Below are 6,156 nucleotides of genomic sequence, written 5' to 3' on the forward strand. Positions count from 1 at the left end.
GTCCCCTAGGCAGTAAATAGTCAAGTGTACCTTGCCATCAAATCTTGTTAAACCACTGTCACATCTACTGTCAAACTTTGTTAAATTGATGTTTTATATCAGTGAACATCTTGCTGTTTCTGTCTTACAAGTGAGGTGCGTCGCTTGTTCCCACAGCAGTCAGGGATGAAACAATATCTTCTTAACTAGCTACTTAAGATTAGTCCTCAGTCTCAAAAGCCTGAGTTACTTCTCTCACATTCTCTCAGTGGTGTTGAAAATGTTTTACTTGCAAGGAAAGTCATTTGTTACACAGAACATGGTTTTAAGGATCTTATGTTCAAAAGCAAATGTGGACTTTTTATTCATAAATAACAACATTCTTCAGCTTCCCACTGGGGAATGATAGCAATAATACCATGATTATTCAAGAAATGAAAGACTGAAGTTATTTAATTAAACTCAGAACATCATAATAACATAATCAACAATGTGACAATAACCCAGACACAGTGCTGCTCTAGAAATGTAGAAGTACTGGATTAGGAACTACAAGGAAACAACTAAAAAGCTTGCAGCTACACTGTCTCTTCTCCAGTTCTCAAACTGGAAGTGGTCTCTGCGCTCACACACCTCCTTTAGAAATGCCTTTTAAGTGAAATCTAATACAATTACGTCCTGGGATAACTCTTCTTCCTGCATAGAGACCATATACTGTTTATAGTGTGACTGCCAGATAAAGCTCCTTTTATCTCTGAGCGTGTATGGTTACTGAAACTGTAAAAAACCTGATGAAGCAGAACCTTTAGAGATTACTAAAGGAAAAAGCAAGATTTTTTTTCCATTCACAAAGACCCTAAGGAAGGGGAGGTAGTGCCCTTCTGCCATATGAGAATATTGGACACTAAGATCTGTAATTTCAAAAGCACTGAGCATTTTTTATTATTTTTATGTAGAGCCTTTAGAATGCCCACTCAGCCCTACAGGCCACTTATGCATCATGACTTTAAAATAAATAAACGTCACCCAGGATGTGTTCTCTTTACTCCAGGAACACAATTACTTCAGCTAGCTTTTTTTCTGTGTTGAACTACTGTTGTATTAACTACACAGAGGTTGTACGTGTAGAGGTAGCCCCATTGAGATGGGACTGACGAAGTGCCACCTAACCGTTGCTGGCTTTCTGTTCCAAGTTTTCAAAACTGAGCGCTAACAGCATCAGGTAGGTCCCCTGCTCTCATGTTGATATGCCAAGTGCAGGCTGCTGTCTCCAGGTTCTACCAGGTATTCTACCACAGCCGGGGGGGGGGGGGGGGGGGGGGGGGGGGGCGTCGCAAGATAAACAAGCTACCTCTGCCAAGTCGAAGGCTTCAGGGGACTTATAAAACCCAGTCTTCTAGTTGGCCTTTTTTCATTTCCTCAGCTTCCTATTTAACTCACTGCACTGCTTTAGTAATAATGTAAACTAACCCAGGCTCACTGACATTTACTGCTCTGGTTCACATTCCAGCCAGAAGTTCATCCCAGGTCTGCATCACTTTGTTTCCAAAACTCTGAACTCGAGAGATTCCACAACCATCCATGGGCTCAAACGGCTGCAGAGGTTTTCCGGCTGAGGGGGCTGCAGCACCGCTCGCCGGAGTGTGCCCCAGAGCGGCCGGGAGGGACCGGGCGGCTGCGGCCGGCGGCGGCAGCGCAGGCTTCGCGGGCGTCTGTCGCTGTGCGGGAGGCGACTGGGACCGCGGCTACCGAGCGGGCCGGCTACCGAGCGGGCCGGCTACCGAGCTGGCCGCGCCGGTCAGCCCCGTGCAGAGGCCCGCCGCGCGTGCCGGGAGCGCGAGGGCAAGGGGCAGCGGCGGGGGTGCTGCGGGCCGCGGGGAGGGGCGCCGGGCCCGCCGTTGGGCGCTGTCTGGAGGGGGTCACTTGGAATGCCTTCACGGCTCCCTGACGCCCCTTGCCCGCCGGCCGGGGCCGGCTGCTGCCGGGCTGGCTTCGGCTTGCGAGTGCCGAGCGTTCCTGGCTGCGCGCCGCCGCGTCCGCCTCCCCTGCAGCACCGACAGCTGCTGCTGCCCGTACTGTTAAGAAAAAGTTGATTCATTGTGTTCCTTAACTGCTAATAGCTCCAGTTAAATTGCTCAACGTCAGTCTTGTGGCATGTGCATGCCTGCTAATTCTTGGTAGAAATCAACGTTCTGCAAATTAAAAAAAATCAGGCAACCAATTCTGTTCGCTTCCCCAGCTAAATTAATTGATTTTTTGAAAGTTTTCTTTCAGTAGTATTTCGGTGGGTTTAGTCCATTTTAGTACTACTAATTCTAAATTTTACTTCAAAGGAAACTTTTTACACGAACAATTCTTATAAATTACTTAGTGGAAAAAATTCTTGCAGTCATATACTGATATTTATCCAATGAAAATAGGTTCCACACGTTGAAGTCACTGACAATACACAGCACAGCAAACATTTAAACATCCATTCCCCACATCCTAGAGAGGATGGACAGTGCCTATCCAAAAGAAATGCATTCTAGAGCATTTCTAAAAACAAAAAAGGAGATCAGAAATGTTACTGACCTTAGACTTTACTAGGAATCTGTCATGGGTGGTGAAAGTATTTTATCCCAAACTTTAAAAAAAAAACCAAGACGGAAGAGCCCCAAACACACAGATCAAAGCCACTGTAGTTTGCTATTTAAGTGGAGGATAAAAAACTATAAATGTAATGATTACACTACAAAGGTTACCTCATGACACATATAAGAAATGTAAAACACACAGAGTCTCTACACAAGATTTTTAAGTAAACTCCCAACTTTCCTTAAATTTGCCTGTCCTACAAAAACAAGGGAATGCATGTACTGTTTACTTAGTTACATAATTGTCTAAGTCTTGGAAGTATGAGCACTATGAAAAGGCAATAATCAGGGGTTTTTTTCACATTAATTCAAATTCAGGTCTAAATCTTGGAGTGCAGTAAGCTATAAAGTCTAAACACTTCTGATAGATATGAAATGTAGTTGTAGTAGAGACTGAGATTTTCTAAAGAATTTAGATGCTGAATACCCTTTTAATAAATAGAAAACAAAGCAACTTAACATTTGTACATCACTTCATTAAGCCAGGAAGCTAGAAACTAGAAGTTTTTGCTGCATGGCATGAGACAGTAGCATCTTGTAAGTGAAGTGAATACTAATGTTGTCCATGTTCTGATGGACACACTGAGTTAAACCCCTCCTAACAAAACAAAATTTCAAGTTAGTAACACCTACTAGGCTCTATCAAAAGGCAGAACCGACAGACTCACCTGTACAAGGTTTAGGTCTCCACACAAAATGGCATGGGGTGGGGAAAGGGTGGTGTTTGGTGGTGTTTGTTTAGGGAGTGAGGAGAGGTGCAAAAAAAGAAACAGACATGACAGGGTATCTGTTATCTATATAAAGGTATTTGGTGAACAAAGCCTGCCTTTACACATTTTCCAAACAAACAACATTGTGCTTTAGATAAGCATAAAGTTAAGAGAGGCAAGACTGAATTATGAGCTCAGTCATCAGTTAATATTGGCATTCATCAGCCTGTGGCATCCTGAGATGTACCTGATCTAACAGCTCACAGACCCTGTAAGAGGAAGCTGAAAATCCTTTTCCCCTATTTTTCACTCTCCAGCCTTCCAATTAGAAGTTGTCAATGCCCATACTTTTTACTTTGCACAAACTCCTGTGTTCTCTGGATTCCTCTGTGAGCACGTGCAATGTGTCAACTTGCCAGAAAACAAGTCTACCAGGAAAAAGAAGGCTGTCTTCTCTGATAGATTAATGAACCAAACTGACTCACAGAATTGTCTGATGAGTGCCAGAGAGAAGACAAGGGAGTGTGCCAGGAGCTGTGGATGAGGGAGGGAGACCTCAGGTATGAGAAGGGAACAGAGAAGGACAATACAGGAACAAAAATTCTCCCTTGCTACGGCAGCAAGCTGTTCACTCCATTTTTCTTGAAAATAACCTGATAGTTACAAACTAGGAAAAAAGAGTGTTTTTATTTTTGGTATTAACATTGCAAAAAGCTATAAAAAGTGGAAGAAAAATTAGCAAACTTCATTTTAATTACAGAAAAACATCCCTGACATCCAGATTTTGAAGCAGTGTGTGTAACCTTAGTGCTTGCTATTTCTCTCCTCTTTGCTATTTCCAGTCACTTGTTCACGTTCTCACTCTCTGCATTGTATTTCTTCATTATTCCAGGTGTCACATCACTACAGTAAACCAGACTGGAAAGCTGATGCAGCTGGAAAGATATTTTTTGGTGCTCTAGTATCTTTTCTTTTTCAGATATATTTCAGCACTCAGCCATACAAAGGTCTGGTTTAGTGCTTGTGGTAGGGGCAGGAAGCAGCTAAATACGTTCATTTCAGCAACTCAACATCAATTCATGGACTTAATTGCTATCTCACCTGAGTCAGAAAAACTTGTAATAACTGCTGAATATACTGATGCCATTTTTCAACTTGAGTAACTCAGCTCCGAAACTCAAGCAACTACTTAAGATCCCCAGGATAATAAGCACCTGGGATCCCCATGATGCTGCTGAGAGTTCTGTGATTTGCTATGTTTGAGTTTTTGTGGAATTGTAGTCGCTACTAAAGAGAAGTTCCTACAAGTGCTGCCAATTTAACATGCAGAGCATTGCAATATATTCTTCTGCATACTCACTAGTGCAATATAATCTTTGTGAAAGACAAACTTTGAAGTTTGAAATACTTACTCAAGCTCTGTATCAACCTCACTGAAACTACTGCCAAAGGTTTGCTTGCTATGGCTGCTCATCTTGCAATAGACTGTATCAACACATGCTTTCTAAAGCGTATTGAATAGCTACAGGAAAATAAGCTTCAACTGCTGACAATCAAGTGCCAAAGTAAAGTTATGATCTCAGCATGAAACCTACCACTTGCCCATCTCTTTGGACACACATCTCAGGAACCAATACCTTAGTTACACGTTCAGTGGTATGCTGGAACTGGAATTAGGCACTGAGACTCTCAGTTAAAAAATGCTGATTTTCCATTTTATTGGAAAATAAACTTCTCCGTCATACTTCCCCTTCTTTGTCCACAGAAAACAAATATGAACAAAGCATACATGTAACTTTCACAATGTTGCTCCAGACAGCTGACATTTTCTTAGCCTTGTCTTCCATTTGCTTTCAAAACCTAGTGTGTATTGGTTACATTTTTCCTAAACTAGCTGTTAAAAAACCAAACAAACATACAAAGTCCTTACTGCCAAACTAACCAATGGATTGTGAGAGAAATCTAGGGATTTCAGATGACTAAAATTTTTCAGATTATCTTATAAATGAGCAATTTTCTTACATGTTTTCCAGAAAGGTGCAAGGATTGAGCATCACCTACAGCAGAGCAAAAGGGCAGGCAGGGTAGGGGCCTGCCTGGGAAGGGAATCTTATGAGAAGACATAACCTCAGCATATTTATAAAAAAGGCGGGTAATAGCTTCTATACATTTTAATACTTAATATGGTTAATGCAAAATACAGAATGAAGCTATTCTTAAGTATCTCATTTTTAGTACTAAACAAAAATAGGAAATGGGTTTCTTGTTGCTACTTCAGGGGGGTTTCTTGATAGTTTGGTTTTGGGTTTTTTACGGTAGAACTAGTAATAGCAACTATTTGGTAATGATTGCAAAAGGATGCTAGAAAGAAGTATGACATCTTTCAAATATCATTTAATATCAAGCCTGCAGCTGCTCAAAATCCTGCATACTCACTGTCCAGGAAAAAATAACCTCTGTGCTTCCAACTTTTCCCTGAAAACAAGTATTTTCAGCAGGTGCATGTTACACAAATTAAATCACTATCGTCTTGTCTATGGGGAGAACACACCTGACCTGTGTACCTACCATCTTCCTTAGGACAGAAGCTATGGAACAAAAAAACCTCAGTTTCTAAATATATGAGGGTTTTGACCACAACCAACCTTTTAGATTTGTCTTATGAACCTGCAATAATCAAGGGCTTTTTTGGTTTTGTTTGTTTGTTTGAGTTTTTTTGTTTGATTTTTTTTTTTTGTTGTTTAATTTAAAGGTAATCTATGAAAGAGAAAATGGGTTGTGCGTTCTCTGGTAACACTGGGTCTATCTCTGCTCAAATCTATGACATTATT

The sequence above is a fragment of the Falco biarmicus genome, chromosome 3 (genome assembly GCF_023638135.1).
Source record: "Falco biarmicus isolate bFalBia1 chromosome 3, bFalBia1.pri, whole genome shotgun sequence".
NCBI lineage: Eukaryota > Metazoa > Chordata > Aves > Falconiformes > Falconidae > Falco > Falco biarmicus.